At 43.4% G+C, this 26,534-nt stretch overlaps 3 non-coding genes across 3 annotated transcripts; all 3 read right to left on the reverse strand.

Moving 5' to 3' along the window:
* Positions 1 to 7,602: 7,602 nt before the first annotated feature.
* TRNAG-GCC (transfer RNA glycine (anticodon GCC)) lies at positions 7,603 to 7,673 on the reverse strand. Its single transcript has one exon. It is a non-coding gene; the product is annotated as a tRNA-Gly (tRNA).
* Positions 7,674 to 14,071: 6,398 nt separating this feature from the next.
* Positions 14,072 to 14,142, reverse strand: TRNAG-GCC (transfer RNA glycine (anticodon GCC)). The gene has a single exon. It is a non-coding gene; the product is annotated as a tRNA-Gly (tRNA).
* Positions 14,143 to 20,093: 5,951 nt separating this feature from the next.
* On the reverse strand, positions 20,094 to 20,164 carry TRNAG-GCC (transfer RNA glycine (anticodon GCC)). Its single transcript has one exon. It is a non-coding gene; the product is annotated as a tRNA-Gly (tRNA).
* Between the last annotated feature and the right edge of the window lie 6,370 nt (positions 20,165 to 26,534).

Here is a 26,534-nt window from a genome sequence, read left to right on the forward strand (position 1 = left end):
CTGTAATTTATCACATACATATAGGAGCTTTGAGATCCCTATCATGTTACATTACATGCCACCCTACTGTGGAGCGCAGGGAATCGGGGCAGGCAGTGTGGCTAATACGCGATGGAGCTTTGGCCACACTGCGGGGACATCCTCAGTGCTTATGAAGCATTAGGTTGCCCCATTCCCCCTCCACGCACCAGTGGTAGGTGAACGCGGCCTCCATTCACTGCAGCTCTGCAATGAACGGAGAATGGCAGATACCACCCAACTTTCCTACCCGTGTGACAAAGATCTCCTGATTGGGACGGAGGGAAGAGATGAGAGAAGTTGCAACAAAAATTTACGTAAATTGAACTGTACAGCAGGATTCGGTCATTCAGCAGAGGTGTTCCCGCCGTACAATCTTCAGGGGTTCCACTTTTGGTTCACCATTCTGCTGAATGCTATTTCCGCACTGCATACGTACATTCACATTTAGTAGAATTTATAGTCTATGAATGGAGCTGGATTAGGAGGTAGACCCAGTATTGGCGGATGCCCCTCTCCTCTGGCCTCCATTGTGGACTGCAGGAGGCCTAATCTCTTGGTCCTACAATAGATCATTGGTTGCAGAGAGGATCCTGGCACCTTGGTTCCGTCAGACCATGTTAGCAGCGCCCAGATCATATAAGAGCCATAACTAGGGCTGTGCGATAGGGGCAATGGCCCAAGGTGCAGCCCTGAAGAGGGGCACAGTTTATGAATATTTTAGGTGCATTAGATTAATATTGAGGGCTAAGGGGGCGGCATTTTTCTTTCCTATCCCAGGCGCTAAAATTTTAAATTACGGCTCTGGAACATACGACGGCTACGTCAGCCTCCAGCTACAGAACGGTGTTACACAATGTCCATTATGACCTTCAGCCCATTTTTAAAAAGTAATATTTAGCAGAGTTTTCCTTTACATTTTAGCCCTTATTAATCCTCCTACTGAATATGTGTCTATTGGAGCTTTGTGTAATGTGACTGCTGATACATTACACAAATACATCTGTACACCTATGTGCTCTGGCAGTATAGTGCTGGGTATTGTGTTACTTTGAAGTTACACATTCATTGTGCGATTCTATAAGACAATGTTTATACACCAACAGTAGAGGATGGACACACAGAGAGATGAGAGGTGAGACCTAGTTATTCATGGAGGTTTTAGGTTATTTCCATAACATTATATATGAGACCAGGAGGAGGAAATTAATCAGCAATTTAGGGACATAAACCTCAAAGTGATTGTGATCCTGAGTGTCTTCCTGCAGAGTAATACACAACACTCAGTGTCACTGTACACACAGGCTAGAGTCTGTGGCTTTGTGTGAGAAGTACTATTCATACACATCCTTATACACAACAAAGAGACAGAAGTGTGTAGTGAAGTGTGGACATTGTGAGCTGCATCTCTTTGTATCTCATACAAGTGTGAGTCCCAGCCTGAGATGTAAATAAGAGTATATCAGGTATGCCTTGTATCTACCAGACCTCAGCTAGCAATATACAGTCATTGTGTGATGTCAGACGTCCATCTTTGAGAAGTAACCTAATGTCACAGACAGATCAGTTCTCATCACTTATCACTGATAATTAGCGACATTATAAAAACTGTTCTGCAGAATTTTCGCCTCATTCCACAGATGGAATTTGGGTTTGCGTGTGTTTGTACGGAGAGCTCCGCTCCGCCTCCCATCTTGGTAGTGGTGTCATCTGTAATTTAGTGAAGACAGAAAGGACGGCAGCCTTCAGCCATCCTCTACTGAGCATGCACAGACAGGAAGTTCAGCTCTCAGCAGGTTCTTCCAGTGACAGTTGAACTGTAAAGATGTATATAACGGGAGATGCATCCTTTCTGTATAAACTTACTTATGTATAGCTATATAAAAAGAGCGGAGACACAAAATATATATGAGCAACCTGTTCTCTGACATTGTCCACAATATAAGCTTACTACCATCTGCATATATGAATGCACTATAATCATTTTAAGTACAGTAACTGCATAAGCTTGGCATACTGCTTGTCTGTTACAGTCAGTATAAACTGTGAGCAGCTATATATATATATATATATATATATATATATATATATATATATATATATATATGTGTGTATATCATCTGTTACAATAAGTTCAAAAATGAAACCAACAAATTGGTTAAGTCTAAAAGCTTCTTGTGGTTTAACATCTACCACCAACGCTGCTGACACCTATTACATACCACATCTGGTACCACGGAGCAGAATGAATTGAAACTACAAATGCTCCCACTCTGCAAACTCTGGAATATACAGATACCGGGAATCTGACATGCGCAGCTCTCAGACTGAGACAACGCTCCACCTCGCACCTTGAATCGGAACTGGGAGAGAACAGGCAGTCAGACGTAGGCATAGTGCAGTAAGGGCGTGTTAATGCTCCTAATGTATTATACCAGGCCTGACCATACTGTAGCTCACCAGGTGTTGTGAAACTACAAGTCCCAGCATGCTCTGTCTACTATCAGCAGGCTCTCTACTGGCAAAGCATGCTGGGGCTTGTAGTTTACCAACAGCTATAGAGCTACAGGTTTGCCAGACCTGTATTATGCTGAGCGGGATGTAGCCAAAGATATGCCTAGGATGGGTATCTGTCGAATCTGCTCCCTGCCCCGGTGCAAGATCCATGGTGATGATGATGATGATGATGACCAACTACAATTCCCTCAATTCCCAGCATACTCTCTGTACTACATCAGCACAGACCTTGCTGTGTGTAAGAAAATAAACAACAAAAAGTAATTGAAATAAAATAAAGTGCCCACTCCCTCTAGGCATGCAGGGACATGTAGTAACTACGGACAAAATGGTTAATTCATTCTACTTTTCTTACAAACTAGCCCATACCCACTGCCCAGGGGAGTTGGAAAAGCCCTAATGTTATTCAGCACGAGGCTGGTTAAATCCAGGGGCCCGATCTCCTGAGGTAATCCAGCCCCACGCTGACCAGACTGGTTTGGCACTATGACAGGTTTTCCTACTATAGTGCCACCAACGCTGACTGGTATAGCCTATAGCAGGTACTAGCAAATGAATGCTCCCCTGATTATTTAACTGCATTAGTGTATAGTTTGTTTGTAACATTTGAGCAGGAAAGCCATTAAAATTTCTGTGTATATCTTTTGGATAGTATTATTCAACTTAGAGGGATTCTATAAACCATACTTACCAACTTTTGCATCCAGCTGTCCGGTAGGGGGCTCCATCTTGGGGGCGTGGTCACGTGAATCGCGCTATTAGGCCATGCCCCCTGGGCGGGCCAGGATGACGCTTTTATCCCCTCCCCCACCCGCTTCACAAACAAGGTGAGCTGGAACCGGGATGTTGTCCTGCTCTCCTGGGAGTCCAGGAGAACTCCCAAAAATTCGGGAGTCTCCCGGACATTCCGGGAGAGTAGGCAACTATGATATATTCCCTGAAACATGCCAATGGGTTTTCTCCTTATGAGTATAATGGCCTGCACTTGCACCTTCTACCTAAAGAGGACATAGGTCGGACCCTAATGTGACATATTTAAGTTTCCACCATCGACAGTTTCAAGTTTCCCACCTAGGTACAGATTGATTTTATGATAGTGTTTTCAAATACCGAGAAGTGGGCACTCACCTTAAAATGAACATATTCGTCTTTTCCCTTTATTTGTTTAATCTCCCCCTCCATTTTTTGCTTTCTGTACCCCATATATTTGATAAAACTTAATAAAAACTATTTATGGTTTAAAAAAAAATTAACGTATTCAAGATATATAGTAAGGAGGGAAAAATCTCATTCTCCATCTGCAGAGTATGTTGGCAGAGGATTCAGTGCTAGGACTGGTCATTGGATTTCCGATGAACCAAGAGATCATTATCCAAACCTTACCAGCTCTGGCTATATTCATAACAATGCACTAACAGGGAACGTTGTGTGTCCAGTCTGCTCTTGAGCCATAAAACAGAAAGTAGTTTGTATTAGTGAGGAGGATTTTATTCAAGGTATTTTATTTGGACAGATACTTTTTGTACACTCTGCACTAAATTGCTTTATATGATAAATAAATAATTTGGAATCGTCTGGATGAAATGCACAAAGAGGAATAACATTTCTACACACATTAATTATCACTTGTGAACAGCACATTTATTGATTTTGTCCTGAGAAGTTTGAAGAGTAACATTTCCATTATTTTCGCTCCATTCTGCGCCAAGGGATTCTATTTAAATGACATTTGTGTAAGAACATTGGAATTCTTCCCGTTCCGTGGGGGTTCCGATCAGGGACTGTGAGATTTTACCTTGTGGTTCCTTAGTGGTGTGGTGCTGGTCACCCACATGTCATTCTTGCTGACCTAGGTGTTCAATATGATAGTGGACCAGTGCCCTGGACCTTAAATGACAACACACTTGGCATTGGGGTGTCGCTCCTTTACAGACATTTAGGAGAAGTCAGAACTTTACGTGAAGCCCCCGAAATCTAGTAGGTTGCCCCGGTACATAATGTATCGCACATAACACATATGCATTAACCTGTCCTTAAAAAATATCCTTACATATTGTTTTCACCTGTTACTAAGCATGAATTTATGACTTTATCAGAGAGAAACCTGGGAGTAAACCAATCATGTAAGAGCTTGTTCCATTTTATTTTGAGCAAATCAGGTCCATCAGTAACACAGGTTTTAGTTGTCCTTATGGGGTACTTATAACAACTGTATCATTGGTCCCTAGTTTCTTCTGTATGGTCTTGTCTATCTATAAGGTGACATGGAAATAATGATATCCTAGTAAGATTGATAATATCAATAATGTAATCCCTTCTGCACTATATAAAGTCATGTTGTTCGTATGGAAGTCTTAACCTAAAGCTTCATGAATTTGTGTCGGTCAGAAGGTCACGGGAAGTTCTCAAAGTATAAACAAATGTCTTCAGAAAGTTACTGGGGTCTTTTTATGGGATAATATGAGAGTGTGTCAGAGCAGGAGAGGGGAACAAATGGTAGGAGTTGTGGGTTGTCTTCTTCTCACCTCTCCATTCCCCTAACACCTCTCCAAACCTCCACCAAGTGTGACAGCAGCAGAAGGACTCTGTGCTGACATCAAAGGACATCAGACCTGTCATATCCAGTTCATCATCTGATCTGCAGACACCCTGTGAAAATGAGTCTTATAAATGAATATTCCCATACTAAAGAATAAATATGCCAGACTGTGGGATCCTCCAGTGTAAGACAAGGGATGGGGGCCTCATTACTTGGTCAAAGCCTGGTTTATAGGAACGTGTGACTTCCCATCCCATATGGATACGCAGAAACATAGAATGTTAATAACAGATAAAGGCCACTTGACCAATGTACTCAGCCCAATCTTATTATTAATGGATTATTCTCAAATTAGACCAAAACTTATTACAATCATGTTAAAAAAAAATTGACCATCCGTTAGAAAGCAAGTTCTTCAATTGACCTCAAATTCATCCTAAAACACAGCATACAAACAGAAGAGGAATATTTTTTTACAAACTGTGAGCAAGGCGGTGTACCCACTGCCAATATGTTACAAACTCTATTATGGGTTTTAAAGCATTCCTGCAGAACATGAAACCTCCCTCACCCAAGGAGGAGGACTCCCCATATCCGGGAGCTGAAGAACTGGCTGATTCCCACAGGATTGTGTGAAATTAACAAGGAACTTAAAATTATGGAGATAGCATCACCTCTGTATTGTGCTGTGACAATTACCCAGAAGTGTGTTCATGGGAAAGACACACTTCTTGTTTCACAATTGTCCTTCTGGTGGTTTCTAACACTTGGGATGAGGCTTTGATGTCACCAGGACCTCCAGAGAACAGACTGACCTGAGATCTCCTACTAAGGCAGAAGAAGATTATATAAGTGGTTGACTTAGGTATTTTTCTCTAATTTCTTTACTATTTATTTAATTGGGGAACAGCAGTAAGTCCTTCATCTATCTTGACATGTCCACCACACTTGAATAAGTCTTTATAAATACACATCCGCTCTGCAGGCAATGTCCAGCTAGCTTGTGGCCAGGTGAATAAAACCAGTAACTCAGGAAGACTTTGCAGGTCTGGGATGTTTGGGGAGAACACAATCTGAAAAGGAACAAAAGGAAATTGCATAATTGAAGAGACAATGGCTGGGCTGCAGGTTACATTCACTGATCCACATGCAGTGTTTGGAGTAAATCATTACAATGTAAATAAGAGACATCAATATGCACTTGGTAGTGAGAGGCTTTGTAGAATGGTCCTAGTACTGAAATGAAAAGCTGATTCCCTGAGTATCTACACAGAAATACACAGAGTTTATGTGTAATTCAAATTGCTCAGTTTTAGACTTCTTGTAATATCAGTCATTAGCAATTTTATAATTAAATGTCTATTCCAATGTCTGGCAATTCACATTACCTAAAGATCCACAGATGGGATGGATAGACAGATAGATGGATAGATAGATAGATAGATAGATAGATAGATAGATAGATAGATAGAGAGAGATAGATAGAGAGAGAGATAGATAGATAGATAGATAGATAGATAGATAGATAGATAGATAGATAGATAGATAGAGATAGATAGACATGAGATAGATAGATAGATAGATAGATAGATAGATAGATAGATAGATAGATAGATAGATAGATATGAGATAGATAGATAGATAGATAGAGAGAGAGAGAGAGAGAGAGAGAGAGAGAGAGAGATAGATAGATATGAGATAGATAGATAGACAGACAGACAGACAGACAGATATGAGATGGATAGATAGATAGATAGATAGATAGATAGATAGTGGGACCTGACTCATTGGTTCAGCTGATTCGTCACTGAGGATAATGGTAACTATACATTGTAATTAATAGTCTATATTTATATATCACCAACATATTACACAGCACTGTACAGAGATGTTTTATTCATATCAGTCCCTGTCTCAGGGGAGCTGGCAATTTAATTTCTCTCACACACTAGAGCCAACATAACTAGATTCCAATTGACCTGTCAGTATTACATATACACAGTGATGCACTAGGATGGACAGGAATTATATACAGGAACAGAGTTCCCTCGGGTATCAGTATGAAAATAAATCTGCCCAGTATTTGTCTGCTACATGCAAAAAACTGGTTTCATAAACATTACATTTACACCCTTAAATTGTCCATATGCAAATCTGTACCTGTTAGCAGGATTTGCAGCAAAGGCTCAGATGGTCTGTACAACCAGATCTCCCAATGTGTGGCTAGGCTTACACAATGACTACCTAAACAACACCCACACAGTGATACTTGCGGTGCTGTTGTGCAGGGAGAGTGCTGTGATATCAGGACAATTACCTATGTGAAAACAGTTGACTGACTGCCCATAGAAAAAGAATGAGTGACATCTTCAGATTAAGGGTGCTATGGATCATGAGCATCAGCAACTCCACCAAGTTGTAATACAGTGTATATAAATGAGTATACTGTTTCTCTGTATCGGTTTTTCTCTATAAACTTGTATCCATAAAAAAAAAAAAAAAGCATAAGAAATATCTAAAAGTAATGCTGCATTGGCCGGGAATCGAACCCGGGCCTCCCGCGTGGCAGGCGAGAATTCTACCACTGAACCACCAATGCTTACATAAATGCATTTGAATGCAATATGATTGATATAAAGGACTTTAAGTCAGCTTAGTAACAAGTAATTTATTTCCACTTTGTAAACGAAACATTTGTGAGCAATGCAGACCCCTTCATCCAATACCCAGCACCTACTTAATATACAAACATTACTTTATTTTGCTTTTATGTTCTTGATCATGAGAAGAATCTTGACTAGTGCCTTGCAGGTGTTACACAATAGACAGTAACAGTTGTGTGTGCAGGGGAAGTGAGGGGTAGAAAGATGGTGATTACACATCACAGCGACAGGAGTGTGTCTGAGGAGTGTGTCAAGGTGACAATAACAACACACAGCTGTCACCTGCAGCCCTGCAATAAAGTCAGTGTGTGCTCTCACACAGAGCCCCCTGCTGGCTGTGAGAGGTATAGGTGTGACACGTGGAGTGCGATGTGTCAGTGACGGAGGGGGGGGGAGAACCCAGCAACAACTGGCCAAAGGCATTCCTGTATTACAGAGAGGTGTATGAGAAGTACTAGAGATGTGATACAGTGTAAGGAGAACTCTTATTATATTATCATGCACATAGAAATATAACGATAGAAACAATCTTTCCATTTTTTTGATTGGACTGGGAATTACATTTCAGTATACTCTATTTTTAGCCACCTATATACAGCATAGTCATACAACATGGAGTAACCCACAGAGTATTCAATGCTCCCATTCATCAAACACCCTAGATGGCAAAAAGAGAAAATATAACACATTGTGCTGGCTATAAAAATATTAGACCTGTGATGTTAGAGGTTAACAATATCTGTCACAGCTATTTAAATAACTATACACGCCAGCAGACCCACAAAGAAATACATGAAAACAGCTGTAAAAATCCCCAAACTCAAAAATGAACAATGTTGAAATTGATAATGATCAAGGAGTACCACCTTGTCACCAAAAATAGGGTGCGCCTACATATAATATATTACACTGATAATGAATTACAAGGCATACTATTAGTAAGTTGGTATAGAATTGTATTGGCACCATAAAAATAATAAAAGTAATAGTACTAACTCCACATTTTTTTCTGAGTGCAGTAACAACAAACCACCAGTAGAGAGCGATCACAAAGCACAGACGGGTCAGGAATTTTGACATAGACACAAGCCAATAAGCAATAAAGTGCCAAATGATTTTGTTTTATGAGATGAGAAGTGTGTCTGGAGTGGTGTAAATAGTGAATGTGCCTGGTCACCTCCGTTATGCCACCAGTCCCTGCCTCTGCCCAGTGGTATCACAGAAGATGGGGGCAGGGCCTGACCATATGGAATGCAAAAAGGTTGTAGGACATGAAGTAGTCATCAGACATAAGTGTCAGAACCTGAACAGATGTTGTGTACAACAGACTAAATCTTGGTACACACTATATACTGACTTGTAGAAGTGATTTACAGTGGTGCCAGACGGGCGCTTTCTTCACCAGCTGCTTAAGTGCCCAGGAAGCGGCTGTTTATCAATATTCATACTGAGTCCTACTTAACTACTCCTTCAATAAATATTAACTCATTGTCCGGGCAAATATTAAAAATTATGGATTTTTCCAGAGGCAAATTTGTGGATTCAAATCATTACATTTGGGGCAGTCCCTGGAAATTAGGGACAGTTAGTGCAGCAATAAAGCAGATAGTTTGTACGTCTACATGAGAAAGAAGTAGATGAAACTCCTGCAAGAAGAGACAGAAGTGTGCCCAGGAAGTGTGTCCAAGTGACAGTCACACTTCTGTCTGACACCTCAGCAGCAGGAAGGAGGGTGGGAGGGGCAGTGACAACAATTATCACCTCATCTCCTACCACAAAAGGGGTAGGTGAGGTGATAATTCCGATACTTCTTTCTGTGATAGGCACAGCCCTTCAGATGAAAGTTTCTTTTAAGGAGCTCTGTTCCTGCACATAATTTTTTGGAGGGGGTCCAAATCAGTATTCTATTACACAACTTTGCATTTGAAAAGCGTTTAGCTTGATGACTTAAGGCATTTTGAAAAGTAACTGTTTGCTGAGTTCCCCTTCAAATATATAGCACTTATATATCTAACTACTGTATTTGCATCCATTGGAAAGTTGCATAATGTCACTACTGATATGATATATAAGTAACACAAATACATCTGTTCGCCTGTGTGGCCGAGCAGATTAATGCTGCGTATTGTGTAGCTTTGAAGTTATACATTTATTGTCTGGTTGTATAAGTAAATGTTTATACACCAACAGTAGAGGATGGACTCACAGAGACATGAGAGATGAGAGCTAATTATTCATGAGGTTTTAGGTCTTTGTGGCCCCAGATTTAGGACACATAAACCTCAAAGTGACTGTTGTGTTTTCCTGCAGAGTAATACACAACACCCCTTGTCACTATACACACACAGCCAGGTGTCTGTGGCTTTGTGTGAGAGGTACTATTCATAGACATCCTTATACACAACAAACAGACAGAAGGGTGTAGTGAAGTGTGGTCATTGTGAGCTGGATACCATACATATGTGAGTGCTGGCAGGATGCTCTGCTATGTGAATAAGAGTTTATAAGATACGCATTGTATCTGGCAGACCTCAGCTGCAGCTTTAAATAAAAAATCAGGGCCTGGACGAGGTCCAGCAGCCCCTTCCCCAACTAAGTTTATATATTATACTTTAATTATTAACTGTGAAAAATGACTAACTTATTATTAACTGAAACAAAGAAGTACGAGCACCTCTAAAGGATGTCGATGAAATAATACAGTGCAATTTATTTTACATATATATCACACTGCTCCCCTCCTTCAACACACTGCACCCCTCCTTTATCACACTGTTCCCCTCCGTCATCACTCTGCACTCCTCCTGTATCCCACTACTCCATTCCTTCATCACATTGCACCCCTCCTTCATCACTCTGCTCCCCTCCTTCATCACATTGCTCCCCTCCTTCATCACTCTGCTCCCCTCCTTCATCACATTGCACCCCTCCTTCATCACTCTGCTCCCCTCCTTCATCACACTGCACCCCTCCTTTCTCACACTGCTCCCGTCCTTTATCACTCTGCACCCCTCCATCACACTGTTCCCCTCCTTCATCACTCTGCACCCCTTCATCACACTGTTCCCCTCCTTCATCACTCTGCACCCCTTCATCACACTGTTCCCCTCCTTCATCACTCTGCACCCCTTCATCACACTGCTCCCCTCCTTCATCACTCTGCACCCCTTCATCACACTGTTCCCCTCCTTCATCACTCTGCACCCCTTCATCACACTGTTCCCCTCCTTCATCACTCTGCACCCCTTCATCACACTGTTCCCCTCCTTCATCACTCTGCACCCCTTCATCACACTGTTCCCCTCCTTCATCACTCTGCACCCCTTCATCACACTGTTCCCCTCCTTCATCACTCTGCACCCCTTCATCACACTGCTCCCCTCCTTCATCACTCTGCACCCCTTCATCACACTGCTCCCGTCCTTTATCACTCTGCACCCCTTCATCACACTGCTCCCCTCCTTCATCACTCTGCACCCCTTCATCACACTGTTCCCCTCCTTCATCACTCTGCACCCCTTCATCACACTGTTCCCCTCCTTCATCACTCTGCACCCCTTCATCACACTGTTCCCCTCCTTCATCACTCTGCACCCCTTCATCACACTGCTCCCCTCCTTCATCACTCTGCACCCCTTCATCACACTGCTCCCGTCCTTTATCACTCTGCACCCCTCCATCACACTGCACCCCTCCTTTCTCACACTGCTCCCGTCCTTTATCACTCTGCACCCCTCCATCACACTGTTCCCCTCCTTCATCACTCTGCACCCCTTCATCACACTGTTCCCCTCCTTCATCACTCTGCACCCCTTCATCACACTGCTCCCCTCCTTCATCACTCTGCACCCCTTCATCACACTGTTCCCCTCCTTCATCACTCTGCACCCCTTCATCACACTGCTCCCCTCCTTCATCACTCTGCACCCCTTCATCACACTGTTCCCCTCCTTCATCACTCTGCACCCCTTCATCACACTGTTCCCCTCCTTCATCACTCTGCACCCCTTCATCACACTGCTCCCCTCCTTCATCACTCTGCACCCCTTCATCACACTGCTCCCCTCCTTCATCACTCTGCACCCCTTCATCACACTGTTCCCCTCCTTCATCACTCTGCACCCCTTCATCACACTGTTCCCCTCCTTCATCACTCTGCACCCCTTCATCACACTGTTCCCCTCCTTCATCACTCTGCACCCCTTCATCACACTGTTCCCCTCCTTCATCACTCTGCACCCCTTCATCACACTGTTCCCCTCCTTCATCACTCTGCACCCCTTCATCACACTGTTCCCCTCCTTCATCACTCTGCACCCCTTCATCACACTGTTCCCCTCCTTCATCACTCTGCACTCCTCCTGTATCACATTGCTCCCTTCCTTCATCACACAGATCCCCTCTTTCATCACACTACTGTCGTATACCTTTGCTGAGAATTGTAGTAGAGTTGTGTTCTACCTCCATTTCACAATGCTACCTTACTTCATCACACTGCTTACTTCGTTCATCACATTGTTCCTCCATCTTATAATTGTTCCCCTCCTTCATCACGCTGTTCCCCATTATCACACTGTTCCCCCTTTATCACACTGCTCCCCTCATTCATCACACTGCTCCCCCCAATCATCACACTATTCCCCCTTCATCACACTGCTTCCCTCCGTCATCACACTATTCCCCCTTCATCACACTGCTTCCCTCCTTCATCACACTATTCCCCCTTCATCACACTGCTCCCCTCCTTCATCACACTATTCCCCCTTCATCACACTGCTTCTCTCCTTCATCACACTATTCCCCTTCTTCTTCACACTATTCCCCCTTTATCACACTGCTCCCCTCCTTCATCACACTATTCCCCCTTCATCACACTGCTTCCCTCCTTCATCACACTATTCCCCTTCTTCGTCAGACTATTCCCCTCCTTCATCACACTATTCCCCTCTTTCAACACACTGTTCTCCCTTCATCACACCGTTCCTCCTTCATCACACTGTTCCTAATTCATCACATTGGTCTCCTTGATCACATTGTTCCCCCTTCATCACACTGTTCTGTAGAATATTCACCTTACGTGTTCATTCGTATTCCATCACAATGTTCTCTTACATCATCACTCTGCTCCCTCCTATTCATCACAATGCTCCCATCCTTCATCATGACCCGGCTCCTTCTCCTTTTCATCATCACACTGCTCCCATCCTTCATCACACTACTCCTTCTACTTCATCACACTGCAACCCTATATAATCACCCCCCTCTTTCATCACACTGCTCCGCTACAGCATTACACTGCTCTCCTACTTCATCGCACTGCTTCCCTCCTTCCTCACACTGCTCCCAAATGTCATCACATTCCCCACCTTCATCGCATTGTTCCCCCTTCATCGCACTACTCACTCTTCATCACACATTTTTCTGTAGCTCTCTTTCTGCCCCCCTCATTTTTCTGTAGCCCACTCTTTCTGCCCCCTCATTTTTTTGCAGCCCTCTCCTTCTGCGCCCCTCCCCCGCTTTCTGTAGTCTGTACTTACTTCTATGCTTCTGTTCTCGCTCCTCTGCTTGATCGCGGCACCTCTCACTGGCAGCGTCATGACGTCACAACGCTGCCGGAGTCGGAAGCAGGACACACACTAAGATGCGGTGCTGCACTGTAGCAGCACCGCAGACAAAAAAAAAATAAGATGTTAAAAGGTTAATTAAACTCTGAAAACCCATGGGATAAAGGTGCCGGAACGCCGTTTTGAGCGTTCTATGACAAAAAAAGACCTGGTTCCCGCACTAAATTAATTCTGCATTAAATTTATTGCAGTTCTAAACTTCTAGAGAAGTATAGAATTGCAATAAATTCTAAGCAGTGAATGGAGGAATTCTAAGCAGTGAATGGAGTAAGCAGTGAATGGAGGAATTTATTGCAATAAATTCCTCCATTCACTGCTTACTCTATACATCTAGAGAAGTATAGAGTAAGCAGTGAATGGAGGTTAGCTACATAGCACAAAAGTACCTTTGGAGCCTCTATGCACTGCCAAGTGTGTCTGGATTTCAGCCAGGGCGCATGGGATTGCAGAGGAACATCTGTGCATTTGCGGAGAACCAACAGTCTGCTCAAAGAGAGGGAGCAATGTGTGTCCTGATGCGGGTTCTCAGGAAGACTGGTGAACCGGCTCTGCACATACTGCCTGTGTATTATCACCATAGATATCAGTCTAATGATCAAGGGAGAAAGAGCAACAGATTGTACATTGTACATACCTTTTGAAAGCTACATAAAATACCCAATAGTTAAAATGCAAACTTTCCAGAAAGAAATTAAAGACAAAAACATTGATGCATTGGCCGGGAATCGAACCCGGGCCTCCCGCGTGGCAGGCGAGAATTCTACCACTGAACCACCAATGCTCTCATGCAACATCTGGCCAACCTTTCAGCTGATGTGTAAGTACAAGAGTCAGGATATCCTATCACAGATCCACATGTTGTATACCTTTGCTGGGAATTGTAGTACAGTTGTATCCTATCTACAATTACAAGCACTGTCACCTGTATGAGCACATACTAGACAACCGCCTCTACATTCCAGCTTACAAGGTTTAAGGGATTTTCTCCTTAAAATGTATTTATTTGTTTGGGTTTTTTAAAATGCTGTATGAGGGATTACTGCTCTATGCTTCTAACTCATGTAAATCACAACCACTGTCACTGTCACAATTACTGTTCCCCCTTATCACACTGTTATCCCTTCTTCACAATGTTCCCCTCCTCATTACATTGCTCCCCTACTCATCACTCTGCTCCCTCTTCTTCATCACAATGCTCCCCTCCTTCATCATCACACTGCCCCCTTCTTCATCACTATACTCCTTCTCCTTCATCACACTGCAGCCCTACATAATCACTCCACTCCCCTCCATCATCACACTGCTCCCCTCTTATCTCTCACTGATCCCCTCCTTCATCACACTGTTCCCCCTTCATCACACTTCTCCCCTCCATCTTCACAATGCTACATTACTTCCAGGGCCTGATCAACCACTAGGCTGATCAGGCTGCAGCCTGGGGCGCTGAGTCCTGGGGGGGCGCAGCGCGGAACACTGACAAGCTGTTGGTTTTTTTGGGGTTTTTTTTTTCTTCAAGTGCCGGTGATCGGCTTCTTTCTCCTCTACTGGGGCCGCCCCTGGCCTCAAGGGAGCGGTCCCGCATGTTCCTGTGCCCAATCACGCAGCTAACAGCATCCAACTCTGTTAGCTGCCCTATCAGTGTATTGCTTAGTGTGGTCACGTGAGATCTCAAATCTCACGTGACCACACAAATCACACAGAGCACGCCCGCAGCTAACAGCGTCGGATGCTGTTAGCTGCGTGTGAAGATGACAGAAGCGCCGGCGTCTAGTCAGAGGAGAACAGAAGACAGCAATGTAAGTGCTTGTTAAATATCAGGGGGGTGACACATCGGATGTGGAGGGGGGGGAGATGACTGGGGGATCTTATAAATTGGATATGGGGGGATTAATGATCTGCTAGTATGGATTGGATAGGGGGGATTAATGGAGTGAAAATGGGGAGGTAATGAACTGGCTGGAGGGGGGGCTTATGAATTGGATGGGGGAGTTAATGAAATGGCTAGAGGGGGGGATTAATGAAGTGAAAATGGGGATTAATGAAGTGAAAATGGGGATTAATGAACTGGCTAGAAGGGGGGGGGCTTATGAATTGGATAGAGGGGGCAAATCAATTGGATGGAGGGTGTTAATGAAATTGCTAGAGGTAGGTGATTAATGAAGTGAAAATGGGGAGGTAATGAACTGGCTAGAGGGGGGGGGGTTAGTGAATTGGATAGGGGGGGTCATAAACTGTCTGGTGCGGGTTGATAATAATGACAGGGGGATGAATTGGTGGGGAGGTGATGAAATAGCTTGCGGGGGGCAGGATTTCTGTATTGTGTGGCGGTGATGCTGACTGTGGTTTCAGCGGTCATTAGAATGCTAAATACTAGATAGACAGGGCTCGTAGATGTTACTATATGAGTGTAAATAATTTTCATATATTTTATTGTCTGTCTGTACTAGGGGGTTGTTTTGTATCATTCAGGGTTTGTTAAAATTTTGCACTATAATACAATTTTTGCAATATTTTTTGCAATTTTTTTTAAATACAGGACTCCCAAGTTTCCAGAAGCCAACGGACAACACTCCAAGAACATGCAAAAGAGAACACCAGGTAGTCTACACTGCAAGATCAGGTAAGAGAGGAAGTGCATAATGAAGTGTGTTTTATGTATTAATGTTTTACAATTTTATTTACAGATATATATCTATATATATAAAAAAATTATTTACACACACACACTGGGGGGGGGGGGATACTAGTGTAGTAGCCTGGGGCGGCTGTGACCCTTAATCAGGCCCTGATTACTTCATCACACTGCTTCCTTCGCTCATCACACTGTTCCCTCTTCATCAAATTGTTCCTTCTTATTATTATTGTTCCCCTCCTTCAACACACTGTTCTCCTTATCACACTGCTCCCCTCATTCATAACACTGCTCCCCTCCTTCATGACACTATTCCCCTCCTTCATCACACTGGTCCCCCTTCATCACACTGTTCCCCCTTCATCACACTGTTCCCCCTTCATCACACTGCTTCCCCCTTCATCACACTGTTCCCCCTTCATCACACTGCTGCCCCTTTATCACACTGTTTCCCATCATCACACTGTTCTCCATGATCCCATTGTTGCTCCTTCATCGCACTGTTCTGAAGAATATTCGCCTTACGTGTTCCATTCGTATTCCATCACAATGTTCTCCTACATCATCATATTGCTCCCCTACATCTTCACTCTGCTCCCTCTTCTTCATCACACTGTTCCCATCCTTCATCATGACCCGGCTCCTTCTCCTTCATCATCACACCGCCCCCTCCTTCATCACACTGCAACCCTACATAATTACTCCACTCCCCTCCTTCATCACACTGCTCCGCTACAGCATTACACTGCTTCCCTACTTCATCACACTGCGTGCCTACTTCCTCACACTGTTCCCAAATGTCATCACACTGTTCCTCTCCTTTATTTCATTGTTCCCCCATCATCACACTACTCACTCTTCATCACACTGCAGCCCCCTTCATCACACTGTTCCCCCTTCATCACACTGCTGCCCCTTTATCACACGGTTTCCCATCATCACACTGTTCTCCATGATCCCATTGTTGCTCCTTCATCGCACTGTTCTGAAGAATATTCGCCTTACATGTTCCATTCGTATTCCATCACAATGTTCTCCTACATCATCACATTGCTCCCCTACATCTTCACTCTGCTCCCTCTTCTTCATCACACTGCTCCCATCCTTCATCATGACCCGGCTCCTTCTCCTTCATCATCACACCGCCCCCTCCTTCATCACACTGCAACCCTACATAATTACTCCACTCCTTCATCACACTGCTCCGCTACAGCATTACACTGCTTCCCTACTTCATCACACTGCGTGCCTCCTTCCTCACACTGTTCCCAAATGTCATCACACTGTTCCTCTCCTTTATTTCATTGTTCCCCTTTCATCACACTACTCACGCTTCATCACACTGCAGCCCTACATAATCACTTCACTCCCCTCCTTCATCACACTGCTCCCCTCCCTTCTCTCACTGATCCCCTCCTTCATCACACTGATCCATCCCTTCATCACACTGTTCCCCTCCTTCATCACACTGTTCCGCCTTCATCACACTGTTCCCCCTTCATCACACTGCTCCCCTCCATCTTCACAATGCTACATTACTTCATCACACTGCTTCCTTCACTCATCACACTGTTCCCTCTTCATCAAATTGTTCCTTCTTCTTCTTATTGTTCCCCTCCTTCATCACACTGTTCCCCTTCATCACACTACTCCCATCATTCATAACACTGCTCCCCTCCTTCATGACACTATTCCCCTCCTTCATCACACTATTCCCCTCCTTCATCACACTGGTTTCCCTTCATTACACTGCTCCCCTCCTTCATCTCACTATTCCCCTCCTTCATCACATTGGTCCCCTTTCATTACACCGTTCCTCCTTCATCACACTATTCTCCTCCTTCATTACATTGGTCCCCTTTCATTACACCATTCCTCCTTCATCACACTGTTTCCCCTTCATCACACTGTTCTCCCTTCATCACACTGCTTCCTTCACTCATCACACTGTTCCCTCTTCATCAAATTGTTCCTTCTTCTTCTTATTGTTCCCCTCCTTCATCACACTGTTCCCCTTCATCACACTGCTCCCATCATTCATAACACTGCTCCCCTCCTTCATGACACTATTCCCCTCCTTCATCACACTATTCCCCTCCTTCATCACACTGGTTCCCCTTCATTACACTGCTCCCCTCCTTCATCTCACTATTCCCCTCCTTCATCACATTGGTCCCCTTTCATTACACCGTTCCCCCTTCATCACACTGCTTACCCCTTCATCACACTGTTCTCCCTTCATCACACTGTTCCCCATCATCACATTGTTACCCCTTCTTCACACTGTTCCTAATTCATTACACTGTTCCCCCTTCATCACACAGTTCCCCCTTCATCACACTGCTTCCCCCTTCATCACACTGTTCCCCATCATCACACTGCTTCCCCCTTCATCACACTGTCCCCCCTTCATCACACTGTTTCCCCTTCATCACACTGTTCTCCCTTCATCACACTGTTCCCCATCATCACATTGTTACCCCTTCTTCACACTGTTCCTAATTCATTACACTGTTCCCCCTTCATCACACTGTTCCCCCTTCATCACACTGCTTCCCCCTTCATCACACTGTTCCCCCTTCATCACACTGCTGCCCCTTCATCACACTGTTCCCCATCATCACATTGTTACCCCTTCATTGCACTGTTCTGAAGAATATTCACCTTACGTGTTCCATTCGTATTCCATCACAATGTTCTCCTACATCATCACATTGCTCCCCTACATCTTCACTCTGCTCCCTCTTCTTCATCATGACCCGGCTCCTTCTTCTTCATCATCACACTGCCCCCTCCTTCATCACATTGCAACCCTACATAATCACTCCAACCCCCTCCTTCATCACACTGCTCCGCTACAGCATTACACTGCTTCCCTACTTAATCACACTGCTTGCCTCCTTCCTCACACTGTTCCCAAATGTCATCACACTGTTCATTTCCTTCATCGCATTGTTCCCCCTTCATCACACTACTCACTCTTCATCACACTGTTCTGCAGAATATTGGCCTTACCTGTTCCATTCGTATGCCACCCGGAGTTCCGGCACCACAAATCAAAAAAGTACAACTTGTAGACTGTACAGCTGCAACATCGCGCCTCTGTCAAATGGTCTGTTCCCGCCAGTGCTATTTTTCAAAGAAAAAAGGTGCCGGAACTCACCTCTTTCTGCCCCCTCATTTTTGACTAGCCCTCTGTTTCTGCCCCCTTCGTTTTTCTGTAGCCCCCTCTTTCTGCCACCCTCATTTTTCTGTAGCCCTCTTTCTGCCCCTCCCCCTCAGTTTTCTGTACCCCACTCTTTCTGCCCCCTCATTTTTCTGTAGCCCTCTCTTTCTGCCCCCTTTGTTTTTCTGTAGCCCACTCTTTCTGCCACCTCATTTTTCTGTAGCCCTCTCTTTCTGCGCCCCTCCACTGCTTTCTGCAGTCTGTACTTACTTTCTATGCTTCTTTACTCGCTTCTCTGCTTGATCGCGGCTCCTCTCACTGGCAGTGTTGTGACGTCACAACACTGCCGGAGCCGGAAGCAGGACACACACTAAGATGAATGCTGCACTGTAGCAGCACCGCAGAGAAAAAAATAATGAAATGTTAAAAAGTTCATTAAACTTTGAAAACCCATGGGAAAAAGGTGCCAGAACGCTGTTCTGAGTGTTCTATGACAAAAAAAAATAGCCCTGGTTCCCGCACTAACCTAATTCTGCATTAAATTTATTGCAATTCAATACTCTCTAGAGAAGTATAGAGTAAGCAGTGAATGGAGGTTAGATACATAGCACAAAAGTACCTTTGGCGCCTCTATGCACTGCCAAGTGTGTCTGGATTTCAGCCAGGGCGCATGGGATTGCAGAGGAACATCAGTGCATTTGCGGAGAAGCAACAGTCTGCTCAAAGAGAGGGAGCAATGTGTGTCCTGATGCGGGTTCTCAGGAAGACTGGTGAACCTGCTCTGCACACACTGCCTGTGTATTATCACCATAGCTACCAGTCTGATGATCAAGGGAGAAAGAGCAGCAGATTGTACATTGTACATAACTTTTGAAAGCTACATAAAATTCCCAATAGTTAAAATGCAAACTTCTCAGAAAGAAAAAAACATTGATGCATTAGCCGGGAATCGAACCCGGGCCTCCCGCGTGGCAGGCGAGAATTCTACCACTGAACCACCAATGCTCTCATGCAACATCTGGCCAACCTTTCAGCTGATGTGTAAGTACAAGTGTCAGGATACTCTATCACAGATCTACATGTTGTATACCTTTGCTGGGAATTGTATTACAGTTGTATCCTATCTACAATTACAAGCACTGTCACCTGTATGAGCACATACTAGACAACCGCCTCTACATTCCAGTTTACAATAAAATACTCCTGATTCCCTCACTAATACAAACTAATTACTGTTTTATGGCTCATGAACAGACTGAATTACACAACTCTCCCCGTTATTGCTGTTATTTGTATACAGATAGAGCTGTTTGGGTTTGGCCAATGATCTCGCGGTATATCCAAAACCAGAACGACCAGTTGTATCATGGAATCTTACGCCAATATATTCTGCAGATAATTATATATTTCCTCCTGTTCGATATAACTGTACAGGAAAATGATCCTGACTATGTGCTAGAGCAGTGGTCAGGGAACAGGGGCAAATTATCCCAAATGGGGTAAAAATGAAATTCCTGGGGGTAATGCTGCTGGTTCACATGCTGTCAGTTGGACTGTAGACCCCTTTAAATGTGAAATTGCTGTTGTACCAGAAGAGCCTCAAGGGTTGGCAGAGGCACTTCTTGAGCTACGATGCAATAATGAAGCACATATTGCATTTGAAAACAAAGCAGATCTGTCATATTTTTGGATGTCAACAGCTGCAAAGGCATTCATTGCACATGAGGGGGCAGTCAAAGAGTTGCTGCCTGTTGCAACAACCTACCTTTGCAAACAAGGATTTTCCACTCTAACGAACATAAAAACAAAGCAGAGAAATCGATTGGACGCTGAAGCCTGTATCCAAATTGCTCTGACATCAAAATGCCCCAATATTGATGCTCTCGTATCAAAAATGAAGCAACATCATTTCTCCAAAACCTGAAGTTTTGAAGTTGAAGCTTTCAAAGAAATTTTGAATAGATTCAATAAAATTTTGAATTCCAATAATTAATAATATATGATTTCCTGCCATTCAAATCAAGGGGTTAACGTCGGTGTATCTAAATATATTTGGGGGTAAAAGGTAAAAAAGTTCCCTGACCCCTGTGCTAGAGTCAAAGATCATCATGTTTCTTCCATTTAAATTCGTAAAGTACAGTTATCATTTAACGGTCACAATGGAGTTCAGTATCTACCATAATTGTATGTATATTATATGTATGCTGTGCATGTTTATAGCAATATCGCACCTGATAAAACACGTGGATAGGCAGATTAGTGCCCATTAAAATCCTGTTTGTCCCTGTGATAGTTCACATTGTGTTACAGGAATATCCGGGGCCACATTGCCATTTTTGCTTTCCACAATAATATTTATTTATGGGCTGAATTTTAGGAAAAGAACTTAAACTAAATACTGGGGGGTATATTGAAGGTAACACTACTTTGGAAAACAGTTGAATAAAATAAAGCTGAATTTTTATATGCTAATATCATGCAGTGTTAATATTGAAATAATGACATCAAGTGGGACATTTTACCATCAGAATCATGAATATATGTATGATCCCTCTCTAATCATTATACAAGAAAACATGCATTCCTGAGAAAGTTCATAAACACACATCTGACCTGTCTTTGAGTACTATAAGAAAAATATACACAACTAAGAAATTAATAAAACACATTACTATACGTCTGGAGACCAATAAAAAGAACGTGGATAGCACCCAACCCTGGTTTTAATACGAGTTTTCATTTTCTTTTGCACAATTATTTATCTTTATTTTTTTACATATTTTATACTAGCTGAAGTATTCAGCATTGCCCGGGTTTAAATTTTGAGGTTATTAAGTTATCCATGAGTTGGATGTAACTGTCAACATTTGAAAAACAATTAGCAACTTAGCAGCTCATCCAACACACCATTGAGGTGGGTGCCTAGTGTTATTTTTGTTTTTATATGAAATGTCATCCAAATACATCCAGTGGAAAGCTCAGAACAGGCCCCCTAGGTCAAAGTTCTGCCCAGCGTACACCAACCAGAGGTCCAACTGGGACCTTAATCCCCTAGTATGTCTAATGGGATCCATTGTTACCAGTCTCTGAAGTTTTCGCCAAAAACCATTAAGTGAAAGGCCCAGAAAGGCTTCTCGGGTCAAAGTTCCGCCCAGTATACAACTACGGGTGATCCGACCGGGACCCTAACCCTCTTTAAACCCGGCCAGTATCCAACTGGACCACCTTGAGTTGGTTTCCTCACAATCGGTGCAGGGGTGTCGAAGATATTCGCCAACAAACAAACAAACATCTTCTTTCATATATAAATATATCATCCAAATCCATCCAGCGGAAGACCCAGAACTGGCTTCCTTGGGTCAACGTTCTGGCCAGCGTTCACCAACGGTAGATCCAACCGGGACCTTAACCCCCTAGTATGTTTTCTGGGATCCCATGTTACCAGTCTGTGAAGTTTTTGTCCAAATCCATAGAGTGAAAGGCCCAGAACAAGCTCTCCGGTCAAAGTTTTGCCCCGAGTATGCCTACGGGAGGTCTAACCAGGGCCCTAACCCCATTAAAACCTGGCCAGCATCCAACTGGACCACCTTAAGTTGGTTTCATCCCAATCGGCAGAGTGGTGTTGAAGATATTCGCCAACAAACTTCTTTTATATATATAAATGTCTTTTTAGAAAAAGTATACTTTCCTTGGGCACCATGATAAGGTAACTATTGTCTTGTGACCTTTCCATCCTTGTAACACCTCTCCATCACATAAGTGGTGAAGTGAGAAGGAGCAATGGACATCCCATTGAGAGGAAGAGAGACACACTGGTGATGGAATTTAGAGTGCGGAATTAGCCAGAATAATTGTAGTTACTTAAAAGAATTTCAAAATACCTGGTAGAATTGTGTCAGGGCCGGTATAAGACATAAGTGGGCCCAGGCCAGAGATCACGTCAGACGGGCCTCATTCCGTTTCACTGGCACGAGGGGAGACATGTTTCTAAAATCAGTGCATCAAGTTTTCTTAAAAGAAAATCTCAAGACAAAAAACTAACTTCACTGGTGAAATGAAGCCGTGGAAGGGTTTCTTGAATGTTCTTGCAGCTCTCGATAGAGTACAACGCACTACAGGTGGATGTAATACGGTCCATGCATACAATCGTTTATGTTGGTCAAACACATTACGATGTTGCAGCCATTGTCGGGGAAAAGGCCCAATGTCACCATATGTATGCCTCTATGGGAGATACAGGGAGATACAAGGCAGACATATGAAATGCAGACATGAAAACAAAGGGTAGGAAGGCCGTGCTTGTGAGAGAGCTTACAATCTAGAGGGAAAACGGCTGAGCTGAGACATACTCAGTGTCACTATATACACAGCTGGTGTCTGTTGCTTTGCATGAGAAGCACTATGCATACAAATACACAGCAAAAGAGACAAAAGTGTGTGGTGAAGTGTGGTCATTGTGAGCCGATTCTCTTTGTAACTCAAGTAGGAATTCATTCTATGTAAATAAAACCCTTAAAGGTGTGAGTTATATTATTAAGGTTATCGCCTTACCAGACAGAAGGGAAGAGACAGAGAGAGGCGCCTATTTCAGGGCCATCTTAACAACATTATGGGCCCCCGGGCAAAGCAGTATACCGGGCCCCTACATATATATATATATATATATATATATATATATATATATAGATAGATAGATATAGATATAGATATATAGATGTATAGAGATATAGATATATAGAGATAGAGATAGATAGATGTACTTGTTCAGTGACCCTTGAAGCTTTTTTTTGCAGGTTTTCTCTTTTGCAGGATTATTTATTCCAATTAAGAGCCCTGCCAATGGGGCCCCCTTGCCCGTGGGGCCCCCGGGCACCTGCCCATCGTGCCCAATGGAAAAGATGGCCCTGGCCTATTTAGCATACACAATTTATCTGTTAAAAACCTCAGTTGTCTGTGATTTACAGCAAACATCAGATTTATGAATCACAGATATCGTAGATATCTGCTGCTTTGCATCTCTCTTAGTTTTACTGAGCACTCCCATAACAGTGTATGGGGAGTGCTCAGTAACACTATTGACCAATGAACGAAATTAAATGGATGTACTGAAGCTGGCGTACATTAACATAAGTGAAAAGTGTCACTGCTGACTGCTCTGCTCCGCAGAGCAGAGCTGCCCAGTGCAGTGCAGAGCTGCACAGCGCATGTGTGTAGGGATCATGTGATCTCTCCCTGTGACATGAATCCACTTCTTTACTGTACTACGGTAGGTTTCTCTGTGCGCGTTGCCGAGCTTTTCAGTTGGCTCATGGGCACAGGGATTTAATCAATCCGGAAAAGACATCGCAATAGAACCGCAAGAGTAAAGTAAGTGATACACTTCACAGGAATAGCCGTTGTTCGGAACGGCTGTTGCTGTGTTGATTTTTTAAATAAATATGAGAGATTGTTCAATCCTATCTTTCATAATATGTGGTGCTACTTAAATAGGGCCAGAGAGAGAGGAAGGGAGGAGAAGAGAGAGAGAGAGAGAGAGAGAGACGGAGGGAAAGACACTCAGAGAGAAAGAGAGAGAGGGGGGGAAACAGAGAATGAGAGAGAGAAAGAGGGAAAAAGACAGAGGGAGGGAGCCAGAGAATTAAAGAGAGAGAGACAGAGAGAGAGAGGGGGAAAGAGATAGAGAGAGTAGGAAAGAGAGAGACACAAAGGGAGGGAATTAAAGAGGGAAAGACACAGCAAGAGAGACAGAACGGAAAGAGACAGAGACAGAGAGAGACAGAAACAGAGAGAGAGAGAGAGAGAGAGAGAGAGAGGAAAAGACAGAGAGGGAGTCAGAATTAAAGAGACAGAGACAAAGAGAGGGAGAGAGAGAGGATAAGAGACAGAGAGTGAGATAGTGGGAAGAAATAGAGAGTGAGAGGGAAAGAAACAGAGTGTGTGAGAGAGAGAGAGAGAAAGAGAGAGAGGGGGGGGACATAGAGTGTGTGAGAGAGAGAAGGGGAAATAAATAGAGAGTGTGAGAGAGGGAGGGAAAGAGACAGAGAGAGTAGGAAAGAGAGAGAGAAGGAGTCAGAGAATTAAAGAGACAGAGAGATAGAGAGGGAGAGAGAGAGAGAGAGAGAGAGAGGAAAAGAGTCTGAGAGAGTGGGAAAGAGAGAGACACAAAGATAGGGAGATATGGAGGGAAAGAGACAGCAAGAGAGACAGAAAGGAAATAGACAGAGAGAGAGAAGGGTAAAGAGAGGGGGAGAGGGGAGAGAGAGGGTGACAAAGAGAGAGAAGGAGATAGAGAGGGAAAGGGTGAGGGAAAGGAGTGGAGACAGAGAGATAGGGAGAGAGGGAGAGAGACTAAGGGGTATATTTACTAAACTGTGAGTCTGAAATAGTGGTGATATTGCCTATAGCAACCACTCAGAGTCTACTTATCATTTATTTGGTACATTCTACAAAATGACAGCTAGAATCTGATTGGTTGCTATAGGCAACATCTCCACTTCTTCAAACCCGCAGTTTAGTAAATATATCCCTAAGAGAGAGTTGGAGAGAGAAAGCTGCAGAGACTTAGCAGAAACTGAGGAAAGATGGACATTTAATGCGATAAGCTAGCAATCTAAAGATCTGAAGATCTGAAATAGCCTAAGTACAAGTGAGAGCTTAGAATGTATTTCATAAAAGTACATTAGTCTGAAGAGCTTACATTTCTTATAGGACAACAACAAGAATTATTGGGATATTGTAACAGAAATATCATTCAACACTGTCAGACTGAAGAGCTTGAACTCACATAAAGGCACAAGTGCAAATTAATAGTCCAATGCAAATAAAAGCTGGAGATCGGGTTGCACTGCATAGGAATCTATTAGTGTGAAGAGTTTACAAGAAGCCCAGTACTGTGGTCAGACTAAGTGTAGTTATAACTTCGCACAATCATGTTAATTTGTGGTATTATGTGACTAACACCTCTGAGCACAGTGTGTCTGACTCGTGTTCTCCAGAGGCTGGGTCCCTGCTGTGCACACACGTCTGTGTTTTGTCAACAAATATCCCTAGTCTGTACTTCCCCTCCTGGGAAGAGAGAGCATCTAATCAGTAAGAACAGTGTCACTTACATTTAATACCTCACAAGTTGAGTTCAGTAATATTCAGAACACTGATAGAACGTTCACAACTCAGAAGAATAAACTGAAGACTTTAAACCTGGGTTGCAAAAAAAGTACATGCTGCTGGGTGGATTTTATAATAAGATGTTAATCAGATCATTAATTGTTATGAGAAAATATAGCAGCCACAGATCATACAATACCAGGCATTTTCTTGTGAATATCTTGTCATCTAAATAATAGTGTCTACCTGTCACCTGCACCCTGTTACTTAC

This window comes from Mixophyes fleayi, chromosome 4 (assembly GCF_038048845.1).
Source record: "Mixophyes fleayi isolate aMixFle1 chromosome 4, aMixFle1.hap1, whole genome shotgun sequence".
NCBI classification, from domain to species: Eukaryota; Metazoa; Chordata; class Amphibia; order Anura; family Limnodynastidae; genus Mixophyes; species Mixophyes fleayi.